Raw genomic sequence first — 15,703 nt, 5'->3', positions numbered from 1 at the left:
GGGGCAGATGAATGGAGAGAGGAAAGATGGGTGAATGTAGTCATAATATGCAATGTATACATTTTAGATATTTTCTTTCTCCAATGATAGCTGGCAAATATTTTCCTCCATACTGTACATTTTTTGCCAGTCCTGGGCCTTGAACTCAGGGCCTGGGCACTGTCCTTGGGGTTTCTCAAGGCTAGAGCTCTACCACTTGAGCCACAGCAACATTTCTGGCTTTTATTCTATGTATGTGGTACCGAGGAATCAAACCCTGGTCTTCATGCATGCTAGGCAAGCACTCTACCACTAGGCCAAACTCCCGGCCCTTTTTTTTTAAATTTTGATTACTCTTCTCTCTTATAGATAGAAGCTATTTGACCTGATACAATTCCATTTATCAATTCTTGCTCTTATTTCCTGAGCTATTGGAATCTGTTTTAGAATGTTATTCCTTGTATGTGTATCTCTGTTTTTCCTACATTGTCCAATAGTAGTTTTAATGTTTTAGTCTCTATGAACATAGTTTTTCATGCATCTTGTGGCAGAAGAGAGATGGAGATCTGTTTTTCACTGTTGTAAGCATAGAAAGTTTTTGAACATCAATTTTTGAGGTTGAATTTTTCTGGAATGTTTTTGTTTTTATCTTTTTTCATCAAATAGATTTATCTGTGTATGACTGTTTCTAGATCTTCTATTCCACTTCTCTATATATCTGATATGTGCCACATCATGTTATTTGTATTACTATAGCTCCATACTATAATTTGACATCCTTAAATATAATACCACCAGTATTGCTATTTTTGCTCTGAATGAATTGTTTTGATATTAAGGGCATTTTTTGCTTCCATATGAATTTAGGGTTTCTATAAAGAATGTCATTTGAAATTTGATGAGGATTGTATTGAATAAGTAATTGATTTACAACACATGTTCTTTTAGTGACATAAATTCTGGTAGGCCATGAGCATCTGAAGTCTTTCCATATTTAAGTGTCTTTCGGTGTCTTCTTTTTTTTTCCTTCTTCAATGTTTCATAGTTTTCATTACAGAGGTATTTCATCTCCTTAAGTTCCCTAGAAATTCTGTTTTGAGAGTATTGTGAGTGGGACTATTTTCTGATTTTTTTTTGTTGACAAGTTTTTTTAATGGCTAAATAGGAAATCTGCTCTTTTTTGTTGTTATTGTTGTTGGTTATATGGCTTGACCTCAGGACCTGGGTACTTTACTTGAGCCTCTTTTTGTTTATGGCCAGGATTCTACCACAGTACCACTTCCAGTTTTGGTTTTATTTTTTTGAGTGGTCTTTTCTGCCTGAGCTCTCTTTGAACCACAATACTCAGATCTCAGCCACAGGTGCCTACATTGGTCTTTTTGTATTATGGTATTTGCTAATTTGTTGAGAGGTAAAAGGTCTGAAGTGTTTTGGTAGAGTCATATATATATATGCATATATATGCATATATTTATATATCCCAATTTGATGTCGTTTTCTGTTTGTATTTCATTACTTTCTCTTGCCATATTATTGTCTGGTTAAGAATTTGTACTATATAGAGTATAAGTGGTGATATTCAACACGATTTCATTATAAACCCTTGAAAAAACTAGATATTAAAGAAACATCTCACTATAAAAAGGCTATAATTGATAACATTATAGCCAACACTGTATATAATGAGGAAAATTGGAACCATTTCCTTGAACATGAGGAGGAAATCATATTTGATTGATAAACAAATACTTAATATATTTTTAATTCAAATGTAGTAAAAATACAAAATAAATGGGTCAGAAATATTGCAGACTGATAAAGTATTTTCAATACAAATTCAATAAAAATTACAAGTTAGTGTTAAAAATTAAGACATAATTTTGATAATGTATTATCTTAGACCTATAAAAGCACATGGTATTTTACGCTATTTTATTCCATTTCATTTCGTGTTTGAGTTTGTTAGTCTAAGTTATTGTGAGTGTAACTTATTCTAACTTACATCCACTCATTTCAGAGTTGCTTATGTGTGCAGTAATAAATACAGTACAGGACAATTCTACTTTATTATCTAATGAATGCTCAAACCACTCATTTATTAATGAGAAATGTGAAATAAGGAAAATTTTCCCTATATGTATTATAAAATTCAGGATGTTCATTGGGGAAATGGTTATTTCAGATAAGATATATACATTTATGAAAGGCAAGATAAAATATAGTGTTGATATTTAAAATCAATACACTGAAATATGTGTTATTGTCCTTTGTTTATATAGCCAATGCTAATTCTTAATATAAATATTAAAATGGTCATTAATAAGATTGTAAACACTGATATGTATTAAAGTCACAATAGTCATATTGCTAGAGTTGTAACTTGTCAACTATCGTAGAGAACTGTTCTATGTTCTGTAGAAACAAATTGGTAGCCAGGCACTGGTGGCTTGTGCCTATAATCCTGGCTCCTCAGCAGGATGAAATGTGAGGGTCATGGTTCAAAGCGAGCCCAGGCATAAAAAGTCCATAAAACTCTTAATCTCCATTTAACTACCAAAAAACCAGAAGCGGATCTGTGGCTCAAGTGGAAGGGCATTAGCCTTGAGCAAAGGAGCTCAAGGACAGCTCCCAAGCCCCAAAACTGACAAAAAGGGAAACAAATTGGTTATTTCTCTGTTTAGAGGTATGATTTTGATTAGCGATAGGACAGCTTTGGGGGAGGAGCACTTATATTACTAGTATAGCACCAGCCCAACAAATTGTTCCTGTGGTTATTTTCAGATTTTAACTAGTTAAAATGAAGCAAACTTTACAAAATATGTATATATATGTATATTAATAGTTATTCCAAAATAATAAACAACACTTGATTATAATGTATAGTGATTTGAAATGCCTCTGAATTTAGTTTACTAGTCATGTTTTAGGAAGTTTGCATAAATAGTTACAGGGATTTGGTCTGTTGTTTTCTTGTTGTCTTTTCCTTTGGTATGACAGTTAAAACAAATCTCATGAAATTCAAGGAAATCCCTTCCTCATCAAGGTTTTGGACGAACATGAAATTGATTGACATCATATCTTCTTTTAAGGAATATTTTACTCATCATCAAATATTTATATCAACTTTAAAATGAACTACTTAAAGTGTACAATTCAATGGTATGAAATATAGTCACAACATAGTACAAATATTATCAATATTGATCTCAAAAAGCTATTCAACTTAAATGCAGGAGGCACTAGGTCCATATTGCTATCTCCTTTTGTTATCTCAAAATCTCTCTTTTACTTTCTGCTTCAATTACTTTCCATGTAACCTATATAAATACAGTATATCTTTTACGATTAACCTCTTTCACTTACTATAATGTCCTATAGGTTTGTCCAAGTAGCATGTATAAAAGAATGATATTCTCTTTTTTGTCTGAAAAAAAGAATGATATTCTCTTTTAAAGACTGAATGATATTCCCCTACTATTTTTGTGCCACATTTTCTTAGATATGGACACTTCCATTGTTTATCTCTTCTGAAGAATACTGACATATGTGAGTGTACAAATTTATATACAAATATTTCTTTGATGAAACACATCCACTAGTAGCATTACTCGATAAGAAGGTGAATATGTTTTCAACTTTTGAGTATATACACTTTCATAAGACCAAAACAATTTTTATTCCCACCAGCAATTGACAAGGATTTCCATTTCTCCACATTCTAAAATTTTACATATATCTGAAAAGTCTTAGCAAAGTATATTCAACAGGATTTATTATAGCATGATGTGGTATTGAAAAATCTGATTATATTGAAAAAGTTATTCAAATCATGAAAGGAGAAATATAAGTCAAAAGACCCATCATTCTAAGGAACTAAAAAAATTGGAAGGAACCATTTTGATAGTGGTGATAGTTATACCACATTGTGAATATTCTGAATGCCATTGAATTATACACTGGAAATATTTAAATAGTAAAATATTAGCATCAAAAGATGTAATACCAATTATAATGAACTAGGAACATATCTTTTTATAGTTTTACAGTAATTTGTATATTACAAAATTTTGTCCCCATAGTGCAGAGCTGGTGAACAAAAGGATAAGCCTCAAGGACCCTGTCTCTGCATATTCTTCTGTCATAACTTGAAGCAAGTGCAGAAAGATTCATCACAGTTGCCACTGAGTGCCATAGTTGTATGTCTTTGTTCAATGCAACTACATCGGCCATTTTTCTTTGTCTTGTTTTGCTCTTTTCAGGATGCTCCTAGGCTGACTGTCTTCTGAGAGTAGTTCATATATATCAATAGTCAAATAATAGTTAAATAGCCAATAGATTTCCTTATAATGTGGTTTTTCTAATAATCACACAAGTAGCAGATATTTCGTTTGATTATTATTGTTCACGGTGTATCTTTTATTTTTTTGTTGCCAACAATTCTGTATCTTTACATTTTAGATATTTCACTTATAAATGCACATTTTGAGTTTTTGAGTCCCATCTTTTCACTAATAATCATTGAAAATACTAATGGACAACAATCAGTCATTATATGGCTTTTGTTTCTATCTCCTAGAGGTCCTTTCAATTAGCATCATACTATATGGCCTTATGTACCAAGGTTTTGCTCTGTTGTCCTTAAGGTACTATGTTATCTCTCAGCTCTTTTGCTGTCCCTTGGTTATCTCATACTGCTATAGTATCTCACTTTGTTGTCTGATTATCAGATATATTTGTATTTGGTTATTTGAAATTGGATAGGGAAGGGGGGAAAACAAGATGAGGGGTGGGGGTGAGGGAAATGGGGACAAAGACATGTGAAAGAGTATCAATGTATGTGAATTAATGCACCTTCTATCTGGCAAATATCATGTAACTCTTCTATTAATTACAATAAAAAATCTTAAATAAAAAAGGAAAATACTAATGGTTGAAGGGAACTCTGGAGCTGAGCTGTGAGACAGGAAAAGATTAAGAGTTTAGAATATTGCCTCATCAGTACTGAGAATGATGATAACTGGACCAGGGAAAGGTCAAAACAGGCAAAGCCAGATAAATGTCTCAGTTACTATTAGCTGGACTCGATAATGAATAAATGATAGGTGATTGGACCATATGATGCTTAAAACAATGGGTGTAAGATATTTATATTCAAGTCACCCCTTCTCACTGCTCCCTAACTATAGGGAGTTAGTTATTACTATTTACACAATCTATGTCTTCCTATTAATGACAATAACTATAAGATATTGATATCTTGTCTTCTGCAAGTAAGGATAGTAACCTTCCCTGTAATAACCCAAATAAATAAGCTAATGGGAACTCAGAATTCAAAAGCCAGTGAGTGCTGGACCCCCTTAAAAGGTTTTCCTATCTTTTGTCTGGTTTCTCATTTCTTCAACTCTAGTATTCTATAGCTGTCTCTGGTTGCAGTTAGCCACATATCATCATGATAAGATTTTGGGTTTATTTTCTAATAGCTTTACTGAGCAATAACTGATGTACAGTGCATTATTGGTAGAATTCCATGAATACAAATGTACAAACACTTATGATATTCTGTAGAATCAAAGTAATAAAATATCTAAAACACTCAAACATTTTCTTGAATATTTTTGTATTTTATGTTTCTTTTCCCCAGTCATGGGCTTGAGCTCAGGGCCTGAGCACTGTCCTTGGACTTTCTCAAGGCTAGAGCTCTACCACTTGAGCCTCAGCACAACTTCTGATTTTTTCTATGTATGGAGGAATCGAACCCCGGTCTGCGTGCATGCTAGGCAAGCACTCTACCTCTAGGCCAAACTTCCGGGCCCTAAATTTATGTTTTTGAATACACTTAACAGATCTTCTTTAGAAAAATTTAAAATGGACAATACAATATTATACTTTAAGATACTACATTGTAAAACAGATACCTAGATCTTATTTATCTAGTAAATTTTAAAATATCTACCTGCTACTTCACAGTTATCTGGTTTCTTTGTTTCCAGCCAATGATTATTTATCTTTTCAAAACTCCCTTTGTTCTTTTTGTCTGTTTGTTTGGTCAGTCCTAGGGATTGAACTCTGGGCCAGGGCTCTGTCCCTGAACACTTCAGCTCAAGGCTACCACCCTACCCTTGGACCTGGGCGTTGTCCCTGAGCTCTGCAGCTTAAGGGTACCACCCTACCCCTTGAGCCACAGCACCACTTCTGGTTTTCTAGTGGTTAATGGGAGATAAGAGTCTACTGGACATTACTGCTCTGGCTGGCTTTGAACCATAACCCTTAGATCTCAACCTCCTGAGTAGCTAGGATTACAGGCGTAAACCACCATGTCCAGCTACCCTTTGTGAGTTATACTTCCTCTCTTATGTTTCCCTTCAATTTGTACTTTGAAATCACTCTCTCTTAGAAAGCCTTTTTAAGAAAATATCCACATCCAAATCTTGAGACTTCCTTTTCAACTTGAATTGAAAGCTACTACTTTTTTAGTCTGTTGAGCCAGACAACTCTAAGTTGTAGTCATGACAGTATTTATGCATTAAAAAATAAGATTATTTTGATCACATTTCCAAGCACATGTGGACAAAAAGTTTTAAGATATACATAGAATTTTTACATACATTTTTTAATATATTTTTATTGCAATTAATAAAAGGGTTACATTACATTCACCAGATAGAAGGTGTATGAGAAATAACATAGTACATTAAGGACAACAATCACACATTATCTGGCTTTTATTGCTGTATTCTGGAGGTCCTTTTATTTGGCCTCATTCATCCTATATGGCCTTATGTATCTAGAATTTGCTCTATTATAAACCTCTGCAAGGAGAGCCCATGGTTTCTACTGATTATGCCAAATGAGGGAAACCACTGAGCCTATGTTCCTTAGAGTCTGACTTACTTCACTTAATATGATTTTTTCCTAAGTTTTACCATTTCTTTACAAATGGGGCGATGCTGTTCTTTCTGACAGCAGCATAGAATTCCATTGTGTATAAATACCACATCTTTTGATCCACTCATCAACTAAGGGCCATCTGGGTTGGTTCCAAATCTTTGCTACGGTAAATAGTCATGCAATGAACTTAAGACATTTCCTGATTTTTTGACAGAGTAGAGGATGAGCTTAAACATACCTATAGGTATCCTTCTGTCACTCACGATAGTTGGGTTCCCATCTGCAAAGAAAAACAATGTCAGTATTCCTGCTCTCCCTAGGCATCCCCAGGGTTAAGAGCCCTGTGAGTCTTACCCATGAGGGAAGGGATGATGGGATCTGAAACCCGAAATTAAAGGTCTTAATCATGGTTTAGACTATAGTTTATATTTAGTTGTATCCATGTCTCTCCATGTTTACATGTCTCATAAACAGAAAATGGAAGGTCACTTATATTATCAGCCAGGCTACATCCCTTGTGGGAGCATAGTTGATTTTTAGTTAAAGATGCTGAGGGACATGAATGACCTATGCCTCGTGAAGTTATGGAACCACAGGTTAGTGCCCATTCAGGAGCTTTTGTCTGTCAAACTACAAATTTGAATATGTGATGCAAGTGAATCAGACAGTTCTCACATATATACATTCATACAACAGGTTAAAACAGTTCCTTCCTCAACAGAAAATCCATGACCTGATGGGTGGAATAATCCGCAGATGACTGTAAGTTCTAGTTGGTCTATACAATTGTTCAATTCTGGTGTTTCTCTGTTGAGGTTTTGCCTGGTTGATATATCCATAGGTGACAGCAGTGTGTTAATGTCACCAACAATCAGTTTGTTTGGATCTATGTGTGGTTTTAGCGTAAGTAAAGTTCACTTGATGAATTTGGGTGCTCTGGCATTAGGTGTGTAGATATTTAGTATGGTTATAACCTCCTGGAGGAAAAATTCCTTTAGTATTATGTAATAACCTTTGTCTCTTCTCACTAATGGCGTGGTCTCTGATGAGAAATCTGTGGTTATTCTGATTGGTTTTCCTTTGTAGGTGATTGTTCTCTTCTCCCTAGCCACTTTTAGGATCCTTTTCTTGGTCTCTATTGATCTTGTACAGATTATAAATTGGTGATGGGATGTTCTTTTCGGGTCAGGTCTGTTTGGGATTCTAAAAGCTCCATGTATCTGGGTGGGCCTGCCCTTCTGGATATTTGATATATTTGGGAAATTCTCTAAGATGATTCCCTGAAGAATATTTCCAATTCCATTGACTACCTTCTCCAGACCCTCCTCAATCCTGATTAGCCTTAAATTAGGCTTCCTAACTCTCTTGGAACTCCTGAAGTAATCTCTCCTATTTCCTAGATTTGGCTTGACTTATTTTCTGGTCATTCTCTATAGTATCTAGATTATCTTTGTGCCCTGAGATTCTCTCTTTTTCGTTGTCTAAGCTGCTATCAATACTTTCTACTTTGTTCTTCATCTCCCTATCTTTCAATTGGTTATTTTTGATGCGATGCGTTGTATCGCTTGTTTTAGATCGTGTATGTGTTATGCCAAGATTGTCCCATGTTTTGGGAATGACCCCCTCCTCCCCTTGCTCAGGGCCCATGTACTTGAACCCCAGGTGGCAACAGCTTGACGCTCAGTGGTTAGACACCTGAGGTCTGATTAATCTTAAAGCGACCAGTGGTTTGAGTTACCAAACAGCCAATCAGGTGATTTTAACTATGGAATTCCCCTATAAAAGCTGTGTAAAATCCTTGTTCAGGACCTCTTAGTGTTGCCGGATGGTTACGCGGAGGTCCGAGTTTAAACTCGTAATAAATGACCCTCGGTTTTTAGCTTTGACTATGGCCTCTGGTGGTCTTTTCGGGGTTCTAGGAATTCGGGTACAACATTTGCACTTCTTTACCTCCTTGATTTCTATTTGAGTGGTCTCTTTGAAGTCTTTTAGGTCAGTAACTTTACTCTTATTGGCCATTTGTTGGAGATTAGTCAGATTTTTGTTTGTGGATTCTACGAATTCATCCATTATTCCTTGATTGTCTTCCTCATGTTCACATCTTTCTTTATGGTTTCCTTACATTCATATATATCCTTTTGTATGTATTCAAACGTTTCATTGATCATGTTTACCAATTGCATTTGTAGAGCATTTAGAGAACTCTCCTGTAGTTTTGCCATTGGCTGATCTATTGCCTGTTTATATTGGGTGGGAGATGCTATTCCTTGATTTGCCATTTTTCTTCATTTTCTTGTTCTGCCCATTTGAGAATGGGAGCAAGCCTGATTCCACACAAGATTACAATATTAAGACATAACCCACCTACCGCTCCATAGCTGGCCAGACTATAGAAGTTCACAATTTTAGACTGGTATTTTCACTCTCTCTCTCTCCTTTTGTGCACTTACAAGCAAATTGAACACCACCACTGAACACAGTTTTATGACCAAAAAGCCCACAATCTAAACTCTGTCATATTTACATCACCCTGAACCTACACTGTAATTGAACACATACATATACAGTCTTGTCAATGACAATCAAATGTAGATCCATGCATTATAAGAATTGAGGGAACAAAGGAACAGAGATAGAAATATAGTATAAAAGAAAAGAGGAGAAATAAGAAAAGGGTAATGTAGGAGTGCAAGAGTAATATAGTAATGAAGGAAAGGGATAGAGTAGAGTTAACTGATCAAAAGTGATAGAAAGGGAAAATAAATGAATACAATATTTAGAAAAATAAAATATACTTGTGAAGAAATACAAAGAGTAATAAAAAGAATATATTAAGGAAATAGGAAAGTATATATGAAAGTATCTATGAAAGGACACCTCACAATTTTGAGTTCTTAAACAAGAAATTCAGAGATTAAGAACTGACAGATAAAGGAGCAGGAGCCTGATTCAATAAAAATATAATTTGTAACAAGTCTGTACACGATGCTGTCACTATGTTTCTAGGAATGACCACAATGGCAAAAGGAAAGAGAAAAGAAGAAAAATACGTAAATTAAAAACATTTAAAAATAACTAAAAAATGGAATAAAAAGTAAGAAAAGAGGGAGTAAAAGAGGATGAAAGTAAAATGGCAGAAAAAGAGAGAACAAGTAAAATTCCAAATGAAAAAATAGTACAATTTGAAAAAATTATGATTAGGAAAAAAAGTATTCTTCGGGTTTCTTTTGGGGGAGGGAGGAAAAAACATGTGTCTCCACTGAATTTGGGATCCAGACCTTTAAGAAGCCTTTTCCTCCTGTGATTTGGCTTAGCTGGTTTTTCCAATAAGTTTTCTTGATTGGGCAGAAAAAGTTCTGCCTTACAGATTCGATTTGGGGACTCTGTGGCAGCTCACCCAGGTTAATTTACTGGCAGGGCACTGAGCTTTATGTTTCCTGTAGGAGAAAGTTGGCTGTTTTCAGTAGCTTGAGTGAGAATGGAGTTGTATTCTTTAGGGAGTCTGTGGTGAGGTTCAGAACTCACTCTAATACCACCTGAGGTCACTGTTATTTTAGCCAGACCAGCAGAGAATCTTGGGGTGGAGCTGCCTGTGGCTTTGTTTACCAGGAGATCAGCCCTGCCTCCAGGGCAAGGAAGCATATGTCCCACTAGGCTGACTCTGGGAAATACCTTTACCCTTTTGAGAGATAGTACAGCCAGCACCACTTCTCAGTCTCCAGTTGCTATGACAGGGTCTTTGCCAGTAGTCAAAATGGCGCTACCTTTGGCTGGTGAGTGAGGGCTACCTTTTCAATGCCATTTTGAGAGGAAGAGTGAAAATGTTTTTAGTGAGGAACTCACATTTCCCTGGGTTGTCTGAGTCCGTGAAACTTGCAGGTCTGTGCCACCGATAGGTGGAAGGCTTGCTACTCTCTCAGGCTCTGTATGTAGCCAGCAGGTCTACGCCGCAGTGAAACATTGGCCACTCAGGTTCGGGAGGGAGGCTTTGTCTCCAAGGCCACTTATTTGAGGAGCAGCTAGTGCTGCAGCCACCAATAGTCTGGGCTACAAACTTTCTTCTTGAGCAGGCTGCCTGAATTTTTCCTCTCTGACTGAAATCTCTGTGGTGCTGAAGCTTACCTAGAATTGAGTTTTAGGTATAAACTTTCAACTACAATGCTAAAAGTGATATCTTGGTGAGAGCTCAGAAAGACTCACCCTGAACCGACACTATCTTCCACTGATCCTTCCATAGCTCTGACCTTTATTGCGGGAAACTTTGGTCAGTTCTAAATAAGGCATTTTAAAATATGATATTTAGAAACTTCTTAAATCAATACTATAATAATAAATGCCTAGTGTTTTCTGATTTTAAAGAACTATCATTTTAAACCTATAGAAATATGGCATATCCAATGCTATTAAAACTTCTTTTGTTCCATATACTGATTATGTCCACATTATTACACAAGTCATGACCATCATATTTCTTTGAATTTGTAACATTTGGATTTGTAACATTCTTTGCATACTTAAAAAGATTTCTGAGTCTTATATGTTAATTATTTCAAAATCTGTATAGTTACAAAATTAATCTGGGTTTTAGTATTCAAAAGATCATTGAATTTTATTATCAGCCCAAGAGATTAAATAAGAGAAAAATTTTCTTTTATTTCCAGAAGCACTGGGTATTCAGAAAGTATTTCTCTTTGCATATATCTTGAAGTATTTGTCCCATGTTTTCTCTAGTATTTTCAGATCTTACATTAAAATACTTGGTAGGAAAAAAGAAAGAAAAATATATTCACTCTGTTTGTGTTAATTTTTGAACAGCATAAGAGTTAGGGATCTAGTTATAATCTTCTGTATGTTGTTATTCAGTATTAACTATTAAAGAAGTTATCTTTCTCTGTGTCAGTCTTTGGTTTCTATGCCAAGAATTAGTTAGCAATCCTTGCTAAATATTCCTATATAGTAATAAATATTCTAGTCTATTTCATTGGCCTATGTGTCTGATTTTGTGCCATGCTGTGATGGCTCTGTAGTATGTAGTGAGGTCGGCTGTTTTGATACCTCCAGCATTGCTGTTTTGATTACTTTGGCTCATTCGGTCTTCTGTGTTTCTATATGAAGTTTAAAATTGTTTTGCCTACTTCTGTGAAGAATATCATTGGATATGTGATATTAGTTATATTACAATGATATAGTAGTTTGGAAGTATTGCTTCTTCAATTGAGGAAAGTAATTTAATGAAAGTTAAAAACACTACTGAAAACATTACAGTGTAGACTCATGAAATAAATACTTAAATTTAAGGCAAGATTTTGTGTATAATGTTAGTTTGCAATCTCCACTTTTAACATTTATATACACATTTAGGGATGGGGTATTTTTAATTCTATACTGCTAAGAATTAAACTCAACAGCCATACATATACTGATTTTTCTACCAATAAGATATATACACAGATTATCTAATAGGTTAATTTGAATTTTAAATTGAAGACATCAAAGACAGTTTTAATCTGGCAGTTGAATGGGAATTTACATATAATCCAGGCCTTTTAATTTTCAGCAGATGCTTCTTTTGATTTCATTATGATAATGCCAAAATCATAACTTCAAACTGGTAACAATTTATCAAAACCCTTTGAAAAGTATTATGAAGAGAATTAATGACAGTAGAAACTGTTGGGGAATAGGCCAAAAGGGAGCACTACTACAGTGTTGGTGAGAATATCAACTGGTTCAGTTACTGGAAACAGCATGGCAATTCTTCAGAAGGTTAAGCATAAAGCTCCTCTATGATCCAGCAATCCTACTCCTTGACATTTACCAAAATGATTACAAGCAAGGCCACACTAAAGCTACCAGCACAACCATGTTCATTGCAGCATTATTTACCATATTTACAATATAGAACAAACACAGATGCCCCTCAGGAGATAAATGGATCAAGAAAATGTGGTACACACACACACACATACACACACACACACACACACACACACACACACACACACACACACACAATGAAACTCTATGCTTCCATCAGAAAGAATGGCATCGCCCCATTTGCAAGAAAATGTAGAGAATGGCATTGCCCCATTCGAATTGGAATGTAAAAACTTGGAAATAAATCATGAGTGAAGAAAGTCAGACACAAAAGAACAGGCAGCATAGTTTCTCTCATTTTTAATATGTAGTGCCTATCTAGGATTATCCTAGCAGAGGATCACAATAGTTCAGTAGCTGCTCACATAAGACTCTAAAAATAATGTTAATCTAAATGAACATCAAGATATAGAGACAAGAGAGTTTTTCTTTGTCATTTTTTAGTGTACTCTGTGAAGTTATTTCTTTTTCCTTTGGTTTATCTACTGTTGGCAGTGTTTTTGATTTTGGTACTCTGTGTCTCATATATATGTTTATTTGATTTGGGAAATGAAAAGGGAACAACAAAATGGTGAGACAAAGGAGAAAAGGTGAATCAATGCAACAACAATAAGTTGAAGTTATACTTTGCAAACTTGGGAGGGGAGTTGGAGTAGGGAAAGTCAGAGAAAAATGAGAGGGTAAAATATTCAAGAAACATACTCATGGGATAAGAAATAGTTCAGTGGCAAAATGCTTTCCTAGCAAGTGCAATGTCCTGGGTTCAATCCCCAGTACCAAAAAAGGAAAGACAAAAAAATTACAGCTTTTAAAAGACTGAAAAATTCTATGCAGACATCAAAAAGAATGACATCATACTATTTATGTTAAAATTGTAATTGATGCAGGAATTGCTTTTCAAATTTTAAATAATTAATATTTACACATACTTTAAAGTGACAGTAAACATTCACTATAATCATGCAGATATACTTTAAATATTCAGACCTAAAGACACAATTTTCATGAGTGTGGCATGATACTTACAAAAAGTATATGAGCTGGGCACTGGTGGCTCATTCCTGTAATCCTACACTCAGCAGATACAGATATGAGGTCATGTTTCGAAGCTATGCTGGGCAGGAAATTCTGTGATATTCTTATCGCCAATTAAACAGCTAAAAATTCTAAAGTGAATAACTGACTCAAGTAGGAGACTAACAGCCTTGAGGGAAAAGCTAAGTTTTCTGGTCCTGTGTAAAATCCTCAGTATTGGGATACATACAAGAACAAAATCTTTGCTTATTGTGCCTTTATAATTCCAATGATTAAAATATTGAGTGGAGTAGATGGAGTGTATTTTTAAATAAACATAGTCTCCTCAGAAAATTATCATTATTTTCTAAATGTTATTTTATCTATCAATGTATGTCAGGGAAGTTTCCCAAACTGTTAACTGGATGACTGGATAAAATAGTATTACCATTTCTGCCTTGTTTTTTTTAATTGTTAATATAAAGGTAATTTTCAGAGGGGTTACAGTTACATAAGTCAGGTAAAGATTTCATTTCTTTTTGAGCAGTATCACTCCCTCCCACCAGTTTTTTCCCTCTAGACTACACTACTCAACAAAATTTATAGTTCATTCCCAACCTTATTTCTAGTAAGAATCAGTCCTGAATTACTTCAACCTTTGTCCCAACACTTTCTGTGCTTTCCCTTTCATTTCCCAAAACAGATAAATTTAAATGCAAGACAAAAGGTAAGTAAATCATGAAGACCAACACAAAGGGGATAAAAAGCACATTAACAAAACACCACATGTTTCCATTTCTTGGTGTTCATTTAGATAAATATAATTTTATATGTTCATATGCACATAGCAATTAAGCCTTTATGATTCTCTCTTAAGAATATCCTCCTATGAAATGGAAAGACTTGGAAAAAATCATATTAAGTGAAGTAAACCAGACCCAAAGTAACAAAGGCTCAGTGGTTTCCCTCATTTGTAATAATTAGTACAAACCTTGGACTCTCCTAGCAGAGGATTACAGTAGCTCAAAACCTAGATACAAATGGCCATATCGGGTGAGGCTAAATGAAAGGACCTCCAGGATATGGAAACAAGAGCTATATAATGTGTGATTGTTGTTTTTAATGTACTATGTTATTTCTCATCTTTTTTGTTGTCCCTTGATTATTCTCATATTTTTACAGTATCTTACCTTGTTATCTGGTATATTGTATATAGGTTTATTTGTTTCTTTGAAATAGGAAAGGGAAGGGGGGAAAACAAGATGAAGGGAGGGAGTGGGGGGGAGGAAAATGGGAATGAAAACATGAGAAGGGGAATCAATGTGTGTGAAGTCATGTACCTTCTATCTGGCGAATATGACTGTATATAACTGTAACTGTATTACAATAAAAAAAGAATATCCTCTTATGGTCTCACTGTGTGAATGACAAGAGTCTTGTGTAATTGATCATGTTCAAGTGTATTATTATATTTTATTATCCAATGTGTTTACTGATAGATTTATAGGCACATTCTAGTTAAAACAAATGGAGGAAACCCTGCCACCTATGTTTCTTTGGGTATGGCTTACTTTAAGATAACTTTTTCAATGTCTTTCCCATTACTTAAGAATGATGCAATATAATTACTTCTGATGAATGAGTAGAGTAGCATTCCATTGTACATATATATGACATGTCCTTGAACCATTCATTCACTGAGGGGCATCTGGGTTAATTCCATATCTTGGCAATGCAATCCCATTTATCCACTCTTTCCTGATCTTAGAAATTTTTGACCTTTACTTAAGAGCCTAGTGTTTTCTCTATCATTCCTGTAATATTTTCATGGATTCTGGAATTACATTGAGATCTTGATTCATTTGGAATTGATTCTGCTGTAGGATCTAACTTCAGTTTCCATGTGTATAGCCAATTTGGCCAGCATCACAGATTGAAAAGTCTG

The sequence above is a fragment of the Megascapheus bottae genome, chromosome X, assembly GCF_031878675.1.
Source record: "Megascapheus bottae isolate mThoBot1 chromosome X, mThoBot2.hap1, whole genome shotgun sequence".
In the NCBI taxonomy this organism is placed as follows: domain Eukaryota; kingdom Metazoa; phylum Chordata; class Mammalia; order Rodentia; family Geomyidae; genus Megascapheus; species Megascapheus bottae.
Note: the sequence above shows the minus strand (reverse complement) of the source record.